This window comes from Pelodiscus sinensis, chromosome 31 (genome assembly GCF_049634645.1).
Source record: "Pelodiscus sinensis isolate JC-2024 chromosome 31, ASM4963464v1, whole genome shotgun sequence".
Classification (NCBI taxonomy): domain Eukaryota; kingdom Metazoa; phylum Chordata; order Testudines; family Trionychidae; genus Pelodiscus; species Pelodiscus sinensis.
Window position 1 is genome coordinate 7120520 of NC_134741.1, and position 20381 is coordinate 7140900.

Here is a 20381-nt window from a genome sequence, read left to right on the forward strand (position 1 = left end):
ACCCCAGGACTAGACTTTTTCTTTCTAAAACTCTGGTGAAAACTGAGAGCCAATTGTTTGTAGACTGAGAAAGTGAGTTAAAGAAGAGAACTGCCCAGCATAGGGCTTGAACCCATGACCCAGAGATTAAGAGTCTCAGGCTGTACCAACTGAGCTAGCCAGGCTCTGTACAAAAAGTTTCCTACTATCCCATCCCAGCATAACAGGAGCCAAGAGTTCTCCACTGCCTGACTCAAGGCTCTTTCTTGCCCCTAATGTGGGGTTCTGGTCTGTGGAGAGGTTTGAACTCGAACCCCACTCCTGACACACCCACTTCTTTCCCCACAAGGAACGGCCCCATTTCCATCTCTCCAGGGACAGGAGAAGGGCTCTGGCCTGTTCTCTGCAAAATGCTCAGCCTGTTTCATTTTCTGCAGGAACGAGAGGGATCCATGCGCCCTGTTCCCCAGTGACAAGTGTGTGTCCTCTCCCCCCTTTCTACAGACACAGCAGCGAGGGGGTTGTGCACCTGCAGTGGCCCTTTCCTACTTGGCCTCCCACAAAGCTGGGGTGAAAAATACCTAGACCCCAGCCCTCCTGCCATGGCAGAGGTAGCAGGATTCACTCCCATCTTCTCCTGCCCGTGCCCTGGTGCTGAGGGGCCGGCCCCTTTCCTGCTGCCCCAACTCTTATTCCCACAATGCACTTTGTGCAGGGGCCATTGGTCTTTGTGCCAAGGTGCGTGGCTGGGAGCCAGGACTCAGGACCCTTCCCCCAATTCCTCCTCTGACCTGCTCACACTGTCTGGCTGCCTCCAGCACGGGCTGAGCTCAGGAGTCAGGTGGGTGACCTGCCCTGCAGCTGTGATGGCATCAGGCCCTTCCCGCCGGCCTGCTCCGTCTGGAGATGGAGCTCCAGTGGCCTCAGACACCCAGCAAGAGGAACAAAATTTTCTCCAGTGAACCTCAGGGTGTAGAAGCCAAAGCACCTGAACCTTGTAACAACCAGCTCAGTCTTAGTAGGTCCCACTGAGATTTGAACTCAGATTGCAGGATTCAGAGTCCTGAGTGCGGCCCTTACACCATGGGACCTGTGGTGTGAAAGTGCAGTGGGCACCTCTGACTCTCAGCTCTCAGGCTGGCCTCTGCTTTCCTGGCTCCCTCCAGCTGCTTCATCTCCCAGGACTCCCTGTGAGAAATGTGTCACTTTCACCCCTGGGAGCAGCTCAGCCATGCAAAGGGGCTGCCTGGGGCAGGACATTAGCCCTGGAGGGCAGGGGTGGGTGTGGCAGTGACATCACAAGGGCCTTTCGCAGCCCCTCAGCTTATTGGCTAAAGGAGGTTGGGAGGTGGTGACCTCACAGAGAGTCCATGACAGTGGCCAGGTGGGCCAGGCTGCAGGGCAGGGGCCATCTCAGAGCCCCCCCCCCCCCCCCCTCATGGCTTTGCTGCAGGGAGTCTCCTTGAGAGTTGCCTTGAGGCCTTTTCGGAGCCTTCTCCTTTCCCACGACTAACTGACCTAGATGACAGATGTCGCTGTGGAGAAGGGTTAGGGTTAAGTGCCTCCACAAAAACCTCTGTAAATGCAGCAGGGGAATTAGCTCAAGTGGTAGAGCGCTTGCTTAGCATGCGAGAGGCAGTGGGATCGATGCCCACATTCTCCAACTGCAGCTCAGCTCTTATCCATTATTTTCCCTGTCAGGGGCTCAGTGGCCCCCTCCCTCTTCCTACCTGATCTCCGAAAAGAGACAGACCTGGCTCCCCTTTCTTTGCCACCAGCAATTGCCGTGCTGCAAAGCAGAGAGTGGAGATATCAGGCTCTGTGGTGCAATGGAAAGCATGTTGGGCTTTTAAGCTGCAACAAAATGCAGGACTGTGTAGCACTTTAAAGACTAACAAGATGGTTTATTAGATGATGAGCTTTCGTGGGCCAGACCCACTTCCTCAGATCAAATAGTGGAAGAAAATTGTCACCACCATATATATCAAAGGATACAAAAAAAAACCGAACACATATGAAAAGGACAAATCAAATTTCAGAACAGAACGGGGATGCCGGGGGGGAAGGTAAATGTCTGTGAGCTAATGATAGTAGAGGTGATAATTGGGGAAGCTATCTTTGTAATGGGTAAGATAACTAGAGTCTTTGTTAGGACCCCGCCGAAAAGTGTCGAATTTTAGCATGAATAACAGTTCAGAGGATTCCCTTTAAAGTGCAGTTTTAAAAGGCTTTTGAAGCAGGAGACAGGTAATTAAGTCATTGAGATAATGTCCTTTCTGGTTGAAATGGCAAGAAACTGGTTTTTTCTGTATTTTGTTTCAGCTACCCTAGACTAACATGGCTACTTTTCTATCACTATTTTAAGCTGCAGTGATTCATGTGAGCCCAGCTAGACATTCAAAGTTTGTGGGTTCAAGTCCCACGAGTGTCACTTTAGCTGCTTTCTCATTTCCAGGGCGCAGCTTTTACAGAACAGGCAATCCTTAGGGTGAAACTGGGGTGGGCTTGAGTCCAGACAGTTCCCAGCAGACCCCAGTGAGGATGGAGGGAAGGGCTGCTTCTTGCGGTTGGGGCTGGGAGTTGTTCTGAAAGGCTGCAGGTGCCATTAGATCATTTTGTCCCTCCCTGTCTCCCACCAGTGCTGAGCAACACTCAGGCTTTGTCTGCCCTACACTGCTCTTCTGGGAAAAGCTACGCAAACTTCAAAACCCAATTTGTGCAGCTTTTTCTTCTGCTTTTTTTTTTTGTCTGTTTGTTTTTTTGGAAGAGGCTTTTCGGACATTTGGCCTGTTACACTGGGCAAGTCACACAAGGGAGGCAGCAGGCAGAGCCGGCCCAATGCACCAGCCTCCCAGGGCAGGGGAGGCCAAGGCACAAGCAGCTGCCTGGCCTAATTTATCTGGCTTCCCCAGGTTGGCACCCAGGGGCATTATCAGCTGACATTACCCCCCCGTCACATGAGCGTTGGGCTCATCAACAGGCTGGTCAGCAGCAGCTGCAGTTACCTGGGCACCGCAATAAGAGAAGACCCTGTGTTTCTGCCTGGATTTGAACCAGGGACCTTTTGCATATTAAGTAAACATGATAACCACTACACCACAGAAACACATTTCAAAGGATGGAACTTGTCTGATTGTTCTGTTTCTGGCTCTTTCTAACACCCTTTTCTGCAGGGAAGGGGGATGCTCCTTGTGAACACTCCACCTCTTGTTCTCAGGGAAGCGCCTAATTTCCTCACCAGCCCCTTGAGATTTGTAGCTCAAAGCTGGAGCTGCTGTGGCAGGAGGTGAAGCTACAGAAGCTGACGGGGGACAATCAGCGGGCGGAGGGTTATTTTTTCTCCCCCCTGGGCTGTTGTGGCTAGAACTGAGGAGAAGAAAATCCTCTTCCCTTCTCCTCAGAAGATGGAAATTGCAGTTGGCTCTCTCTTTGGTTTTAGTAAAGCTGGACCCCAGGACTAGACTTTTTCTTTCTAAAACCCTGGTGAAAACTGAGAGCCAATTGCTCACAGGCTGAGAATGTGAGTTAAGGAAAGGCACCACCCAACATGGGGCTTGAACCCATGAACCTGAAATTAAGAGTCTCATGCTCTACCAACTGAGCTAGCCAGGCTGTGTGTGAAAAACTTCCTAATATCCCATCTGAGTGTAACAGGAGCCAAGTGTTCTCCACTGCCTGACAAGGCTCTTTCTTGCCCCTAATGTGGGGTTCTGGTCTGTGGAGAGGTTTGAACTCGAATCCCACTCCCAACACACCCACTTCTTTCCCCACAAGGAACAGACCCATTTCCATCTCTCCAGGGACAGGAGAAGGGCTCTGGCCTGTTCTCTGCAAAATGCTCAGCCTGTTTCATTTTCTGCAGGAACAAGTGGGATCCATGCGCCCTGTTCCCCAGTGACAAGTGTGTGTCCTCTCCCCCCTTTCCACAGACACAGCAGGCCAGGGGGCTATGAGCCTCCAGAGGCCCCTTCCTACTTGGCCTCCCACAAAGCTGGGGTGAAAAGCTGCTAGACCCCATCCCTCCTGGCCCAAGCCATGGCAGAGGTAGCAGGATTCACTCCGATCTTCTCCTGCCTGTGCCCTGGTATCCCCCAGGTGTCCATGTTGTTCACTTACCTCTGGGCTTTGGGCACCTGCCCCCATCAAACCTAGTTTAAAGCCTCCTCACTAGGTTAGCCAGTCTGCACCCAAATACTCTTCCCTTCCTCGACAGGTGAACCCCAACCCTGCTGAGCAGCCCTTCCTGCAACAGCATCCCATGGGCAAGGAAGCCAAAGGCCCCTGTCCACGGAGCTTTCTGTAGCTTTCTGTGCCCAGGGGGCCAGACACTGCCTGGGCTCGCTGGCTGGAGGGAAGTGGGGAACGGCTGCACTTTGGGAGTCAAAAGTGTTGTCTGGAAACATAAAGAGCCATTTTAAAGATACTTCAGAGGCTGGCACCATGGCTTAGCTGGCTAAAGCACCTGCCTCATAAACAGGAGATCCTGGGTTCAAGTCCCAGTGGTGCCTTGTTGTAACCTTTGCTCACATTTACTTATGCCCTTCTGGGACACAGAAGAGGCCTCTCCTGGCCACCCATGGAACTGCTGCTTCAGGAAAAGGCTGATTTGAGAGGGGGATTGGGAAGAAGGAAACCACAAGCCTGGAGCCCCTGCAGAGGCTGCTGGCACTGGCAAGGCAGGGCTCTGACTGCAATTGCTGGGACAGGAGAGCCAGCAACACATGCCCTTGTGATTCCCTCAGGGGGTCAGGGCCTAGAGAGCCTGAGGGTGCAACCTCTGCAGCTCCTGCAGCCATAGAGAGTCAGGGTCTGTGGGCATCAGGTGCTTCTCACCTGTTGTTCCTTCTTCCAAACACCCTTCCCCGATCAGCCTTTTCCTGAACCAGCAGTTCCATGGGTGGCCAGAGGAGGCCTCTTCTGTGTCCCAGAAGGGCATAAGTAAATGTGAGCAAAGGCTACAATAAGGCACCACTGGGACTTGAACCCAAGATTCCCTGTTTATGAGGCAGCTGATTTAGCCAGCTAAGCCATGGTGCCCACCTTGAAAAGGGCTTTGAAACTGTTCTACTTTATGGTCCCAGACACCCCCTTCCCATTCCAAAGTGCAGCCGTTCCCCATTCCCCTCCAGCTCTTGCCATGACTCAAGGCCTGCGCAGCCCAAGACATCTGATCCAAAACAGAACTGGATAATTTAATGTAGGAAAGGTCAATCAATGGCATTTAACCAGGATGGACAGGGCAGGTGTCCCTAGCTGGTGTATTCCAGAAGCTGGGAATGGGCGACAAGAGGGATCACTTAACAATTGTCTGTCCTGAGGATTCCCACTGGGCAATGAAATCGGCTGCTGTCATGAGACAGGATCCTGGGCTAGTTTGGCAACTGGCATGGCCCAGTCTGGCTGTTCTGATGTTCTGTTTGGTTTCTGTTCTTGTCCCCTCTGGTCAATGGAAAATGGACCCATGTCCTGAAGGGGACAGAAAGTGGCCTGTGAAAGGCTAGTGTAGGTGAGCAGAAAGGCATCTTGATGTGTCCCTGATGGTCTAGTGGTTAGGATTCAGCACTTTCACTGCTGAGGCCTGGGTTCGATTCCCAGTCAGGGAAACCAGCCTCATCTGTATTAATGAAATGTGCCAAGTCTTTGCCCTTTTCCATCACAGGGAGGGCCAGATGTCTGAGGGAAGGGAGGGGCTGGAATGCCAGAGGCAGGCTGTGGCTTGGAGACACTCCCAGGAGCCAAGCACATTTCTCAGACAGCCCCTTCCCTGCACAGGGGGTACAGGTCACACCAGCCAGCCTGGGTGAATAAGAGCTTGTGGGGACTGGCCAGGGCTTCAAGCAGGCAGCTCCCATTGGCCACAAACAAGCTTGGAGCAGGGACCAGGCCTGAAGCCTTTTCCTCTCCAGCTGAGAGACACAAAGGGCCCAGCAGCCCCTTCTCTCAGCTGTGCGTGGGGGCAGGGCGAGCAGGGAATCTGCCTGAGGCTTCTTGCTGCCATGTTGGGTGGCTTCATGGGCTGGATCCAGCCCGCTGGCCTGTATTGCCCAGGCCTGGCTTAGAGGGAACCTTGGCCCTGGGCTGTGGGGGAGGGGCGCTGTGGAAAGGCCAGTCTGGCCTTCCTGGGCAGGGCATGACGACATGCGGCAAAACATCCTGGACAGAGAATTACAGGCCACACAGGGCTCTTATCACAGCCAAAGTAGCTCAGTGGGGAGAGTGTTAGACTGAAGATCTAAAGGTCCCTGGTTCAATTCCAGGCTTTGGCATGCTCCAATAGGGGCTAATTACTTCAAGTTGATGGTTTTGCTTAGAGCTGTTCTCACAACCTGCACTGCAGGAGAAAAGGGGAGATGAGCTGCATCCTGGGGCTCTTCCTGCTTTCTCTTGGCCCTGGGTCTCTATCCTGCCACAGGGCATTTGTGCCTGTTTTTTCAGGGTTCAAGTAAAACCCCAGCAAGGAGCTTTGATGCTCTCTCTTTACATTGCATTGGCTGGGAATCGAACCCAGGTCAACTGCTTGGAAGGCAGCTATGCTCACCACTATACCACCAATGCCTGCCCGTAAAGGTGCTGGGAAAATTAGTGAGGGAAGCCCATTTCTGCCATGAAGCTAGCCAGAGGCCAGAGGCCAGAGGAGAGAGGGTGCCTGTGTGGTCTGGGTAAAGCAGAACTTCTTGGCCATTTGGCAGAGACCAGAAGTGGTGACTCTGGGGTAGTGGCTGCCCTGCACTCTCCGTGGTGTGAGGAGCTGGGCGGGAGAGGAGTCCCAGAGGTTGTTGGGTGGGAGAGTAGAGTTTATCAGACTTTGGGCTAAGCTCTAGAGCAGCCAAGGGAGAGGTGGGGAAGTGGCTTCTGGATACTCTGTGTGGCCCGGGGATGCGGATCAAGAGCTATTCTCGTGTTTGCTGCTGTAAAGTGTTGTTTCTGGGTCCTTTGCCTAAGATGGAGCACGTCTGCCTTCCGGAGAGCCATGTCACAGGCACAAGCCTCCAAAGACGCCTTCAGGCAGGGCCAGACTGAGCCATTCCGGTGCCCCGGGCTGACAGTTCAATTGCGCCCCGGGTTGGAGGAGGGCGCATGCATGTAGCTGGCGGTGGCAGGATGCACGTGCCTGGCCCAGCCCGGCTACCGCTGCTGGTGGGCAGCCTTAGGGCACCTGGGGCAGGCTGAGCTTGGACATGCAGGGCTCCGCAGCCATGGGGGGAGGGCGCTGCTGGCCAGCGCTGCAGGGGTTAACGTGGCGCCCGCCCCGGGCAGCCGCTGCAGGGTGGCTACTGGGAGCTACTGCAGCCTGCAATCCAAGAGGCAGGCATGCGGCGCCTGATGGCAGCTATAAAGGGCAGCTGCCCGGCTAGCCCAGGCCTTAATCTGGCCCTGGTCACAGGACCAAGCAAGGGACAGAAACACTGGGCACTGTCAGTGTCTGGGCCAGAGATAAAGACCCTCTTGGAGCTGTGATCAGAGGGGGAGTCTCTGCAGGCCCAGCAGTCCAGGTGGAGGAATGTGGACATTTGTGAACATAAAAACATAAGAACGGCCGTACTGGGTCAGACCAAAGGTCCGTCTAGCCCAGTGTCCTGTCTGCCAACAGTGGCCAGCACCAGGTGCCCTGGAGGGGGTGGACTGAAGACAACGATCAAGCGATTTGTCTCCTGCCATCCGTCTGCAGCCTCTGACAAACAGAGGCCAGGGACACCATTTTATCCCCTGGCTACTAGCCTTTTATGGACCTAACCTCCATGAAATTATCTAACATATGGCCCAATGGCTGATGGCCTTGCAGAGAAAGGCCACCTCCCCGCTCCAGCATCCTAGCCCAAGTCAGACCCAAGGTCAATGAATTGCAGGAGGGGTATGTGAGGGCCCGTGAGGCATTGGTGGTATAGTGGTGAGCATAGCTGCCTTCCAAGCAGTTGACCTGGGTTCGATTCCCAGCCAATGCAATGTAAAGAGAGAGCATCAAAGCTCCTTGCTGGGGTTTTACTTGAACCCTGAAAAAACAGGCACAAATGGGTTCTGCAGCTGTGGGCTTCCTCTCACAGCTCTTTATCCTCTCCGAGAGCATGCACAGTAATGTGGTTCCTCCCTCACATACCTCTGCTGTGATTCCTTGACCTTGGCTCTAGGATGCTCAGGGAGGTGGCCTTTCTTTGCTAGACCATTGGCCATTCTGCCAAAAATGTCTGCATTCCTCCGCATGGACTGCAGAGACTCCTCCTCGGACCACAGCTCCAAGACGGTCCGTATCTGTGGCCCAGACCATGACAGTGCCTGGCATTTGCTGCCCCTTGCTTGATTTGATCCCCAGCCAATGCAAGGTGGGAAGGGAACAGGCAACCTCCTAGGGGAGATCTTATTTAACCCTGAACCACAGGCACAAGTGGGTCCCACAGCCAAGGGCTCCCTCTCACCGCTTTTCATGGGGAGCAGCTCAAACAAAACTAATTCAGCTGTTGTAGGGTCTGCATGGGGCTTGTACCCGTGACATGGGCATTATTAGCATCAAGCTCTAAGCAGCTGAGCCAGCAGGCCCATGAGTGGCCCCACCATAGAGGGAAGAGAACAGTTTTCCCTGCTATTGGGGAAAGCCGGCCAGGTCAAAGGCCTTTCAGCCACTCAGTCTGGAGCCACCTCCTACCAATTTTCTGGACTGTTTCCTGAAAAGCTCTCAGCCTTTTGCCTGTTTCTGCTTCCCTGTGCATAGCAGGCAGCTAAAGTAGAGGGGCAGGGGTAGAACAGTCACCCCAGCAAATATATCTGTGGCCAGCACAAGGATTGAACCCATGACCTTGCTAGTACCATGCACTAACCAACTGAGCTAGCCAGCCAACCAAAACATAGGTTCCAAATAGCCCTTTCAGAAAGGCACGTCCAGCAGCTGAAGGGCTGTCTCTGCAGCTGCCAATGGCTCTTCTCTGACAGGGCCACTGTGATGTGGGCTGGCTCATCCAGCTGGTTTGAGGGTTGGTCAAGGTGGCTCGCGGCTGGCATGGCGCACTGAGACCCAGGGCAAGAGGCAGCTGGAATCTCTTGCTGCCAGCACCTTGCCTCTCAGCTTCTTCCCTGTCAGCAGCAGCCGCAGCCCCTTTCAGTCACTGGGTCAGCCAAGGAAGAGAGGCAGGAATGGGGCCAAGTAGGGAGTCAGGCTGAGGGGGGCAGGCAAAACTCATCTTGCCTTCAAGGGTTAGTGGCAACAGCTTCTCTCTTGTGCGCTGCTGAGGAGAAAAACGCCCTGAGCAGGACCATAAAGACCAATTTAAAAGAGAATTGAGACGGGGGCACCAAGGGGACAAGAGTCAGAGTCTGGCAGCTTCTGGGACACAGGAGAGGCCTCCCCTGGCCACCCATGGAACTGCTGGGTCAGGAAAAGGCTGACTGGGGAGGAGCGGTGGGAAGAAGGAAACCACAAGCCTGGAGCGGGTGCAGAGGCTCCTGTGACTGGCACTGGCAAGGCAGGGCTCTGACTGCAATTGCTGGGACAGGAGAGCCAGCACCACGCGCCCTTGTGATTCCCTGGGGGTGTCTGTGCTCAGAGAGCCTGAGGTGAAACCTCTACAGCTCCTGCAGCCATGGAGAGTGAGGGTCTGTGGGCATCAGGTGCTGAACCCGCAGTTCCATGGGTGGCCAGAGGAGGCCTCTTCTGTGCCCCAGAAGGACATAGGAAAATGCAAGCACAGGCTGCAATAAGACACCACCTGGCATAGAACCCAGGACCTTCTGTTTACAAAACAAGCACTTTAGCCAGCTGAGCCATGGTGCCCTTCTCAGGGTGTTGGGTGAATCTCCTTTATGGTCCCAGACAACACCTTTGACTCCCAAAGTGCAGCAATTTCCTTCCAGCCCTGGCAGTGTCTGTGGCTGAGTTGCACAAAGGAAGATACAAGATCGCTGGGGGGGTCTTTGCCGGATGAACGTGCCTGAGGAAAGAAGCTGGAAGCGCAACAGACACACAAAAGGGGACGTGGGACAGTTTAAGTCACACACACGGCAGGTGGCGCAGCTCAGCCAGGGACCTTATCCACTCACAGAGCTTCACAGCTTCTCCACCCCCCAAATCCCACCTGGCAAACTGCCCCATGGGCCTCGCCCGCACCATGCTCAGGCCCTGGGGATTGTCTGTCAGTTTGCCAGACCAAATAACTAGCCCCCTCCTCCCCTCCCCCCCCCCCCCCGCTCTGGAGTCTCTGCCTCTCATGGGCCTTCTCATCCTCAGGCTCCTCTTTGTCTCCAGACAGACCCTGCTACAGCCACCTCCATCTGGCTGTCACTCCTGGGCCTTCTAGAGCAAAATGTGCCCCTTCATTCTGACTTTGGATACCTGGGCTTTTAGCAACCAGATCTGCACCTAACACCAGCACTTGCTCGTGAGGGGTCTGAACAGTTTCTGTAGAGAAGGAGACAGCAACTGCCAATCATCCTTGCCAACTACTTCAGAGAGCAGAAGAACTCTTTGTCAGTGAAAGGAAATTGTCATCCCAGCTGGGACTTGAACCCACAATCCCTAACTCAGGAGGCCAGTGCCTTGTCCATTAGGCCAATGCAGCACAGAAAAACTGCCAGGGAAAGAAATTCACCTTCCTAAATGGCCCTTCTTCAACTTTTAGCTCCTGATTAATCCCCTTTGAAGAAGCCAGATACACAGGAAGGGCTGATCACACCCCTCTGAAAATCAGCTTTCCATGGGTATCGGTAGCTGGCTCCAAGTCATAGGCCTTGACGTCTCATCTCCCTCCCGAAACCAGGGAAGTGTCTCCCACGGCTACAGCCTGCTGAGGCTCTATGGCCCTGTCTGTACAGCAGAACAGCAACACTCACAGGCCCCAATATGTCCCTCTGAGCAGCCTCTGATGTTCCCTGTGTGAGCCCCAGAACCAGCCCTGAGTGACGGGGGCAGGGGGGGAGCAGCTCACACATGCCAAGGGGCTGGCCAGGGGCAGGACATGAGCCCTGGGAGGCAGCAGTGACATCAGAAGGGCCTTGTGCAGCACCTCAGTTCATTGGCTGGGAGGCAGTGACCTCACAGAGGGACCATGGCAACAGCCAGGTGGGACAGGCTGCAAGGCTGGGGCATCTCAAAGACCCCCATGGCCTGGCTGCCTGGAATCTCCTATGTGAGGTTTCCCCTGAGCCTCAGTCCTGGCTGAAGCCTGGCTACAGAGAGAGGAGGCCAATGCGAACAGCCCTATGGAAAGCGGGAGTTAGTACATGGGTGGGTGGAGCAGGGAGCTGGGGGCAGAGCTCAGCTCTAACTCACTAGGGCTGCGTCCCATAGTTCAAAATAATCAATGTGCCTATTTTGAAATAGCTTATTTTGTAATTTGGGGCTGGCTACACAGCACTTACTTCGAAATAAATCACAAGTGGCCCTTTCTGAAAGAAGCCTTGGGCATCTGCAGGAACCTTGTGGGCTCTGGAACAATGTGCATGGAGCAGGAGAGCTTTCTTTTTGTACCAGCAGGTGAATTAGCTCAAGTGGTAGAGTGCTCGCTTAGCATATGAGAGGCAGTGGGATCAATACCCACATTCTCCAACTGCAGTTCAGTTCTTATCCCTTACTTTAAAGGCCAGGGGCTCAGTGGCCCCCTCCCTCTTCCTACCTGCTCTCCCAAAAGAGACATACTTGGCTCCCCCTTTCTTTACCCCCAGCAATTGCCATGCTGCAAAGCAGAGAGTGGAGATTTCAGACTCAGCTAGCCAGCAGGCTCTGTGGTGCAATGGAAAGCATGTTGGACTTCTAAGCTGTAGTGGTTAATGTGAGCCCAGCAAAACATTCAAAGGCTTTGGGTTCAAGTCGCACCAGAGTCACTTTAGCTGCTTTCTCATTTCCAGGGCACCTTTTACAGACCAGGCACCTTTTCTCCTCCCTGGGCTGATGTGGAGAAGAAAATCCTCTTCCCTTCTCCTCAGAAGATGGAACTTGCAGCTTGTTTTCTCTCTGGTTCTACTAAAGCTGGACCCCAGGACTAGACTTTTTCTTTCTAAAACCCTGGTGGAAGCTGAGAGTGAATTGCTTGTAGGCTGAGAATGTGAATTAAGGAAGGGCATTGCCCAGCATAGGGCTTGAACCCATAACCCTAAAATTAAGGGGCACATGCATTACCAACTGAGCTAGCCAGGCTACGGCAATAGTTTTTCTAATATGCCATCATAGGGTAGCAGGAACCGAGAGTTCTCAAGTGCCTGACTCAAGGCTCTTTCTTGCCCCTAATGGGGGGTTCTGGTTTGTGGGTAGGTTTGAGCACAAATCCCCCTCCTGACACACCCACTTCTTTCCCCACAAGGAACGGCTCCATTTCCATCTCTCCAGCGACAGGAGAAGGGGCCGGTTTCAGGATTTCTTTTACTGCTGTAGCATGGGGAGATGGAGGGAATTCAAAGTCCTTTGCAAACTTTGTTCTTCTGGCACAAAGTGTGATGGGAGGGGTGACATGCCATGCTGACCGCCAGCCACCGTGACCAAACCTCTGAGAAGGAAAATGTATTTTGTTAAAAGGAACAATGTGAAGTGTGTACGCAACTGACTGAACGTGACCTTGCGTTGTGTGTGAGAGATAGTGAACCTACTAAAACCAGCCTGATCTAGCTTTTCTGCTGCAAGGATGAGACTAACACCCATGTAACTAAGTTTATCTCTGCATATTGAGATAAAAGTAGCTTTAAGCATTAAGCCAATTGTAACGCTGTCACTAGCTTATGTGATGTCTATTCTATTTTGTGTGCAACCATGAATGTATATAAGGTTACCACGGACATTTGATTTTGGAAGTCTTTCTTTTGAAACTTCCCACAGCTCTTAATAAAAGTGTTTCTCTCCTTCCAACCCTGAGTCTGGATTTCCGTGACACCTCAAACCAGCTGGACTAGCCAGCCCACGTCACAGTGAGTCACTAGTGGCGTTGTCAGAGAAGAGCCATTGGCAGCTCCAGTCATCCCGGCAACTGCCGGAGGTGCCTTTCTGAAAGGGCCATTTGTGAGCTTATTCTTGGCAGGCTGACTAGCTCAGTTGGTTAGAGCGTGGTGCTAATAATGCCAAGGTCATAGGTTCAAGCCCCATGCTGGCCACTGAGATGTTTGCTGTGGTGATTGTCCTCACCCACCCTTTAGCTGCCTGCTATGGACAGGGAAGCAGAGACACACAAGAGGCTGAGACCTTTGCAGGAAGCAGAGCAGAGAGCTCATAGGAGGAGGCTCCAGCCTGCACAGCCCCAGTGGCTAAAAGGGCCTTGGCCTGGCCTGCTTTCCCTAATGGCAGGGAAAACCCTTCTCTTCCCTCCATTGCCCCAGTGGGGTGACGTGATTCCCAAATTCCTGCTGCTGCAGTGGCTGGCCCAAGGCTCCCTGCAGGGGGCAGGTTCCTCCAGCCCAAGCCACAGAGGGAGGCTCCATATGTCCAGGAGGCCTGGGGCATGTGCCCGGCCCACAACACTGCTGCCAACCACCTGGTCACCTGCGTCAGCAGCCCTGTGTGGCCGTGTTCTTGTGCAAGAAGCCACCAGTGCAGACAGAGCCTTCGTGTGCAGAGCCGTTCCGCTGCTTATTGTCACTTGTGCATGAAGGAGCAGTGTGATAGTCCACGCTTAGCCTCATTGGCATATTGCTTGCTCAAGAGCCCGTCAGTGTAAACATGGCCCCTGTGCTTTCTGTCTAAGCTTCAAAAATGTTGTGCAAAGCAGGAAGATTCTAGAGCCTTCCTCGGCAAGTGAGTCTGAATCCTGCACCACGACCTCAGTGGGACCCGCTGGCGAAATACTGGTTTGCTGCAAATCCTTGGTAATGCCAGTGTTTGGCTTCCTTGGCTATGTCTGCACCGCACATTGTTGTGCAATAAGATACGCAAATGAGGTGTGGGGATGAATATTGCCACACCTCATTTGCATACCTAATGAGCCATCATTTTTGCAGCAGAGACTTTTGTGCAAGAAGAAGCTGTCTACGCTGCTCCTTCTTGCACAAAAAAACCCTCTTGTGCAGAGCTGTTCCGCCGCTTATTTTCAGGAATCCTCGTACCAGTTGGCAGAAAAATCCAGTTCTGACCAGTCTCTGAGTGGCCGGTGCCTGAGGGGAACCAACATGGATCCCTAGGTTACAGGTCACAAGCACCATTTAGTGGCCCCAGTTACTGACCTAAACACCATCATAACACGACGTCTACGTCTACACTGCAGCATTCTTATGTAAGAACTGTTTTACGTAAGTGTTCTTCTGCAAAAGGTCTTCCACAAGAACACGTCCACACTGCCAAGTGCTTTGCACAAGAGATGTGCTTTTGTGTAAGAGCGTCCATGGCAGTGTGGTTGCTCTCTTGTGCAAGAAAACTCTGATGGGCATTTTATCCATATGGGTTTATTGCACAAGAAATTCATGTTGCCTGTCTACACTGCCCTCTTGTGGAAGAGCTCTTGTGCAAGAGAGCTTATTCCCTGTGGGGAAAGGAATAACTCTTCTGGAAAAAGCACTGTTTTCCAATGCTGTAGTGCAAATTTACTTATGCAAGAACACTCGTGCTGTGCTCTGCACGTTTTTGTGCAAGAACATTGAGCAAAAGCCCTGCCATGTAGATGTAGCCTATAGGTTTGTATTCATTCAAAGAGTTCACATACAAAGGAAATGTCTCTATTAAATAGACACTCTTGCAGGGGGCACTTGGATTTGAACCAAGGACCATGTGATCTGCAGTCAAACACTCTGCCACTGAGCTACACCCCCTTATGAAAAAAAGTGTCTGCAGCCAGTATTGAGAAGTGGGTGGGGAACAGGAGGCTTTTGTAGAACACACATCTCAGGTGGGACGGACCCTCACTGACCCCACATTGTGACTGGTCCTAACATGGAGTTTGTCCAGAAAGCATCAGAACTGGGGCAGGACAGAGGTTCTGTCCACACAGAAAAGTTATTTCGAAACAATGGCCGTTATTCCAAAATAACAAGGCAAGAGTCTACACAGCAATTCCGTTATTTTGAAGTAACTCTGAAATAACGGAAGGCTAATTCCAACTTCTGCAGACCTCACTGTACGCAGAAAAATGCCTATTCTGAAATAGCTATTTCAAAATGAGGCGCGTGTACATGCTCCACTTCTGCTATTTAAAATATCCCCTCCCCAGGGCCATTCTAAGTTATTCCCCCTGGGGCTCTAAATCAAGGTAACACGTCTACATTAGGGAAGTCTCCTCAGACTCATTTTGAGGTTTCCCTTCAGTGTAGACGTGCTATCTTGGAATAACTATTCCTGAAGAGCTTATTCCAAAATAAATGTGCCGTGTAGACGTAGCCAGACAGTCCTGAGAGATGAAGCAGCTGGAGGGAAGCCAGGAGAGCAGAGGCCAGACTGAGACCTGAGTGTCCCAGGTGTCTACCCCAGGCCTTCTGTCTAGCTCCCAGGTGTAAGGGGCAGCACTAATGACTCTGAATCCTCCAATCTGAGTTTAAATCTCAGTGGGACGGGCTGGGGCAGTTGCTGGGAGGTCCTCGTGCTCCAGGCTTTTTGTCTTCCTTGTCCTGAGGTTCACTAAGGGGGGTTTTGCTTGTCTGAGGCCCATTAGAGCTTCGTGAGCAGACTTGTGGTCAGGTGCCTGAGGCCCATCTCACCCCCGAGCTCAGCCCATGCTGGAGGCAGCCAGAGAGTGTGAGCAGAATGGGGGCGGGGGAGTTGTATATTTTGGGAAGGGTCCTGGCTCCCAGCCACACACCTTGGAACAAAGACCAACGGTTCCTGCACAAAGTGCATTGTGGGAATAAGAGTTGGGGCAGCAGGAAAGGGGCCAACCCCTGAGCACCAGCAAGCTCAGGTGGGAGAAGATGGGAGTAAATCCTCCTACCTCTCACGTGCAAAGGGAGCACTAACCCACGTGCAACTCATCTCTAGTGCTCTGGCCTCCAGCAGCTTTGTGCTCCACTAGGGTGGGTTATTTCAGAGACCAGGGAGGAAGAGGTAGTGGTCTCTGGATGTGCGGAGCCCCCTGGCTCTGCCTGTGAAAAGAAAGAACAAGGGCACAGACAGAAACTTCAATTCCACGTTGTGCGTCTTGACTTTTTCAATCTAAGCACTTTGAAGAAAGATTTCAAATATGTGCTCCAGTGGCGCAATAGGTCAGCTCACAGTACTTAGAAGGCAGTACTTGTAGGAGACATGCTGAGGTTGTGAGTTCAAACCTCACCTGGAGCACTCACTTTGAGTACCTGCTGGGTTGTCTGCTTGCAGTGGTTTCCAAACTTTTCAGCATCATGCCCCCCCCTTTTGATTTTTGAAAACCCTCACGCCCCCCCCCCCCCCCCCAAAATAGAAGCAAAACTTGTTTTAGCAAAAAAGAAAAAAAATTGATGGGGAGAGGGCTGGGTCACCTCTTCCCCCTCCCCTGGAATTTCTTCACACCCCCTCTCCCTCCTGCCCTGGGCTGGCCCCAGAGCTCAGGCCCTGGGAGTCTGATCAGCAAGTGAGACTCGCCCGTCAGACCAAGCTGCTTTCTTCCCGGCCACGTAGGAAGGGGCCACTGCAGGTGCACAACCCCCTGGCCTGCTGTGTCTGTGGAAAGGGGGAGAGGACACATACCTCTCACTGGGGAACAGGGTGGATGGATCCCAATAGTTCCTGCAGAAAATGAAACAGGCTGAGCATTTTGCAGAGAACTGGCCAGAGCCCTTCTCCTGTCCTTGAAGTGATGGAAATGGGGCCGTTCCTTGTGGGGAAAGAAGTGGGTGTGTCGGGAGTGGGGTTTGAGCTCAAACCTCCTCACATACCAGAACCCAACATTAGGGGCAAGAAAGAGCCTTAAGTCAGGCAGTGGAGAACACTTGGCTCTTGTTATGCTGGGATGGGATATTAGGAAACTTTTTGCAGGCAGCCTGGCTAGCTTAGTGGGTAGAGCATGAGACTATTAATTTCAGGGTCATGGGTTCAAGCCCTATGCTGGGCAGTGCCCTTCCTTAACTCACATTCTCAGTCTGCAAGCAATTGGCTCAGTTTTCATTAGGGCTTTATAAAGAAAAAGTCTAGTCCTGGGGTCCAGCTTTAGTAGAACCAGAGAGAGACCCAACTGCAATTTCCATCTTCTGAGGAGAAGGGAAGAGGATTTTCTTCTCCTCAGTTCTAGCCACATCAGCCCAGGGGGGAGAAAAAATAACCCTCCGCCTGTTGATTGTCCCCTGTCAGCTTCTGTAGCTTCAGCTCCTTCCACAGCAGCTCCAGCTTTGAGCTACAAATCTCAAGGGGCTGAGGAAATGAGGAGCTGGCAGCTCAGGTAAGTCACTTCCATGAGAACAAGAGGTGGAGTGTTCGCAAGTGTTCATACTTGCGCAAGAAGCCATGAATATAGACATAGGCCAGGGGACCTGAACCAACCTCCCCTCACTCAACTAGGCCAAACTGGTGCCCCAGTTCATACCCACTGGGACCAGCTTTACTTGTTTTCCTTACAACCAGAGCCCTCTTCTTCTCCTGGGCTGCTGGGCTGCAAGTAGCATCAGCCCTGGGACTCTCTGAGACAGGCACAGGACTCTGCCTCCCCACAGACAGCTGAACCCTACAGGCTTTGGCAGAACACGGGGGAGGGGAGAGGCTCTGCTCACCCCACAGAGGCACTGAGCTTCTGCCCTATGCCCCTCAGCTTGGCTTCCCTCCTCTGCCCCACTCCTGCCTCATGCCCTCCTTGGGCCAGTCAAACATGGGAGGCAGCAAGAATAGCCAGCCCCAAACACCAGCCTCCAAGTGTAGCGGAGGCCAAGCCACAAGTGCCAGGCAGGGCGATGGCCTGTTCTCTGCAAGGTGCTCAGCTGTTTCATTTTTTTGCAGGCCCATTGTATGTGTCCCTGGTGGCTTCATTTACAGTTTTCAATCTTTACATTTGCATCCCTTCTTGGAAAGAGGGTGCAAGTGTAAACATACCCTACGTAGCTAGAGCTGGCTTCCGTCAGTTGAGCCTGGCTATGTCCCTATTGCAGGAACCGAAAGGGAGCAAAGAGCAGAAATACTGGAGGCTGGTGGGGTAACCTCTCAATTTGATTTAATGAGTCTTAGTTGGACTTGCTAAATAAAATTCTATGGCTACATCTGATTTTAAGAGGAATAAGGGATCTTCTGGAAAAGGCTTTATTTTCTGAAAGATCCCTGTCTAGACTGGAGCTTTTTTCTGGCAAAGCCCCGAGCCTGAAAAAAAGCGGCAGCCATGTTTATGCAAATGCAGCGGGGAAAATTTAAATCCCTGCTGCATTTGCAATTCCGACTTGGCTAATCTGCATCCCTTTTCTGGAAAAGGGTGCCAGTGTAGATGTAGCCTATAAGATTGATTGCAGCCATTCCTCTCCCGCTGGACGTGGTTCTTGTTCTTCTGCACAGCACAGCCCATGGAGACCAAGGACCTGCCAATGGGCATTCAGATCACACCCTTGTTGAATTGATGGGAATAGAAACCAGACACACAGCAGGTTTGAATTTGTTTCAGTTGAGATATGGGTTTGCCTGGTTTACATGCATTGATGCAGGAACATGTTAGGGGTTTGTGGTCATTTTAAGAATCCCTGCACAATAGAAATCCAAAATGTGACATACCTGGAGATGCAAGGGTTTTAATGAATTTAATCAGTCTTTTAAGAGGACACTTGGAGTTGAACCAAGGACCACTTGTGCTGCAGTTAAATACTCTACCACTGAGCTACACCCCCATTTCCCAAAGGGTGTTATCTCCAGTGTTGGGGAATTATGCTCTGGCAGTACTGTTTGCAGGAGCAGGTGGTGCCTTGCACACATGGTGGGGGGAGGACGGTCCTCTACAGTGTTGGTCATGTGTGGTGTCCCCCAACCTACGATCCGCATGACGCTTCACGATAGCTCATCATCCCCTGTGCTCCTGCCTGCCCTGTGTGTGTTGCAACCTCACAGCACTCACCTGATGTTCCCTCCCAGGTGCCTGAAGACGTTTGGGAGGCCTCCTGCATCTAGGGAATTGGTTCCAGGGTGAGGGTCACAACATTCCTGGAATCCTCCTTCTCATCCTGGAGCTGCTGGTCAGCAGGGTTGTCATCCTGAAGCTGCGGCAAGAGCCATTCTTCCTGAGAAAATGAGGATGCGTGCACAAGAGGGGGGTTTTGCACAAAAAGGAGCCATCTACGAAAGCCTCTTGTACAAAAACAGCTCCTAATTAATTATGCAAATGAAACAAAGCAATATTCTATTCCACACTTCATTTGCATAAGCTTTTGCAGAAGAAGGCTGCAGCATAGATGTAGCCTTAATCTAGAAAGTGCTATCAGACCGCTTGTGGTTGTTTTTCGTTTATCCTGTACAGCAGCAGTGGCCAACGCATGGCTCATGAAGAAAGAAATTGCAGCTCCTGATGGAACCAGGTCAGAACCCAGAACTGCTCAGGTTAACCACGCTCACGGTTGGGACGCTCTGAGCCACATGTGTGCTCGTGGCCCATGCCGTTCTGCTTACAGTGCACTGCATCCTATCCTGCACATGCAGACTGGGGCCGCACACAGATCCCAGTCTGCACATGCTAGCTGCTGGCCGCTAAGCACAGGCATTGGCTCCGACAGCGGCTCTGGCAGTAGCGAGGGCTTCAGGTGTGGTGGCAGCTCTGGGACCTGAGCATAAAGTTGGGAGGGAGCGGAATTGGGTTAGAGTGGGGGGAGATGCCTGGCTCTGGAGAAGGGAGGGGGGGATCAGGTGTGTGTATGGGGGGGGTTTCAATTGTAACCATGGATGCCCATGGTGGCAGTGGCTCTGGCTCTGGGACCCAAGCATAAGGTCAGGGGGGAAGGGTGGAGAGGAGTTGGTTAGAGCAGGGAGGGGAGGTGTCTGGCTCTGGGGAAGGGGAAGGGAGGGGGATTGGGTTGAGGGGGGATGTGCATGGCATCCTGGCCAGCTCATGTTCAAACCTGGCCACTCAGTGCACATGACCCAGCACCTGCAGGAAGATGCGCAGCTGTAGCGGCGGCTCCAGGACCTGAGAATTGTTACTGCCGAAGCGGGGGAACAGGGTTCCCTGGCTCTGGGGAAGGAGAGGGTGTATGGGGGAGGGGGGTGCACATGGCGTCCCAGCCAGCATGTCTTAAGGCCAGCTGCTCAGTGCATGCGCCCAAGCACCTCGAAGGAGATGTGCAGCTATACTGGTGGCTAAGGCTCCAGGACCTGAGAATTAGGTTAGAGCCGGGGGAGAGGGCAGGAGAATTGGGTTAGAGTGGTGGGAGGTACCTGGCTCTGGGGAAGCGGCTTGAGTTAGAGTGGGGGGGAAGGGATGTGCCTGGCTCTGAGAAAAGGGAGGGGGATTGGATTAGAGCGGTGGGCCTGGTTCTAGGGGAAAGGAGAGGGATTGAGTTAAGAGCCGCGATCACCCGCCTGTCAATCGCGATCAACTTGTCAATCGCAGGGGCATGACCAGTTGATTGCGAGGTGTTCCACACCC

At 52.7% G+C, this 20381-nt stretch overlaps 1 protein-coding gene and 12 non-coding genes across 15 annotated transcripts in view; 8 read left to right on the forward strand and 5 right to left on the reverse strand.

Annotated features, from left to right (window-relative positions):
- Window positions 1-20381, forward strand: part of LOC142821516 (uncharacterized) — a 369045-nt gene that overhangs the window by 220550 nt on the left and 128114 nt on the right. The window lies entirely within an intron of this gene.
- On the reverse strand, window positions 92-164 carry TRNAK-CUU (transfer RNA lysine (anticodon CUU)). Its single transcript has one exon. It is a non-coding gene; the product is annotated as a tRNA-Lys (tRNA).
- On the reverse strand, window positions 3013-3085 carry TRNAI-AAU (transfer RNA isoleucine (anticodon AAU)). Its single transcript has one exon. It is a non-coding gene; the product is annotated as a tRNA-Ile (tRNA).
- On the reverse strand, window positions 3519-3591 carry TRNAK-CUU (transfer RNA lysine (anticodon CUU)). The gene has a single exon. It is a non-coding gene; the product is annotated as a tRNA-Lys (tRNA).
- Window positions 4414-4487, forward strand: TRNAM-CAU (transfer RNA methionine (anticodon CAU)). The gene has a single exon. It is a non-coding gene; the product is annotated as a tRNA-Met (tRNA).
- On the forward strand, window positions 5511-5582 carry TRNAE-UUC (transfer RNA glutamic acid (anticodon UUC)). Its single transcript has one exon. It is a non-coding gene; the product is annotated as a tRNA-Glu (tRNA).
- TRNAF-GAA (transfer RNA phenylalanine (anticodon GAA)) lies at window positions 6173-6245 on the forward strand. Its single transcript has one exon. It is a non-coding gene; the product is annotated as a tRNA-Phe (tRNA).
- Window positions 6463-6534, reverse strand: TRNAG-UCC (transfer RNA glycine (anticodon UCC)). The gene has a single exon. It is a non-coding gene; the product is annotated as a tRNA-Gly (tRNA).
- On the forward strand, window positions 7851-7922 carry TRNAG-UCC (transfer RNA glycine (anticodon UCC)). Its single transcript has one exon. It is a non-coding gene; the product is annotated as a tRNA-Gly (tRNA).
- On the forward strand, window positions 12968-13041 carry TRNAI-AAU (transfer RNA isoleucine (anticodon AAU)). The gene has a single exon. It is a non-coding gene; the product is annotated as a tRNA-Ile (tRNA).
- On the reverse strand, window positions 14614-14685 carry TRNAC-GCA (transfer RNA cysteine (anticodon GCA)). Its single transcript has one exon. It is a non-coding gene; the product is annotated as a tRNA-Cys (tRNA).
- Window positions 16051-16144, forward strand: TRNAL-UAG (transfer RNA leucine (anticodon UAG)). Its single transcript has 2 exons — window positions 16051-16088; window positions 16109-16144. It is a non-coding gene; the product is annotated as a tRNA-Leu (tRNA).
- On the forward strand, window positions 16820-16892 carry TRNAN-AUU (transfer RNA asparagine (anticodon AUU)). Its single transcript has one exon. It is a non-coding gene; the product is annotated as a tRNA-Asn (tRNA).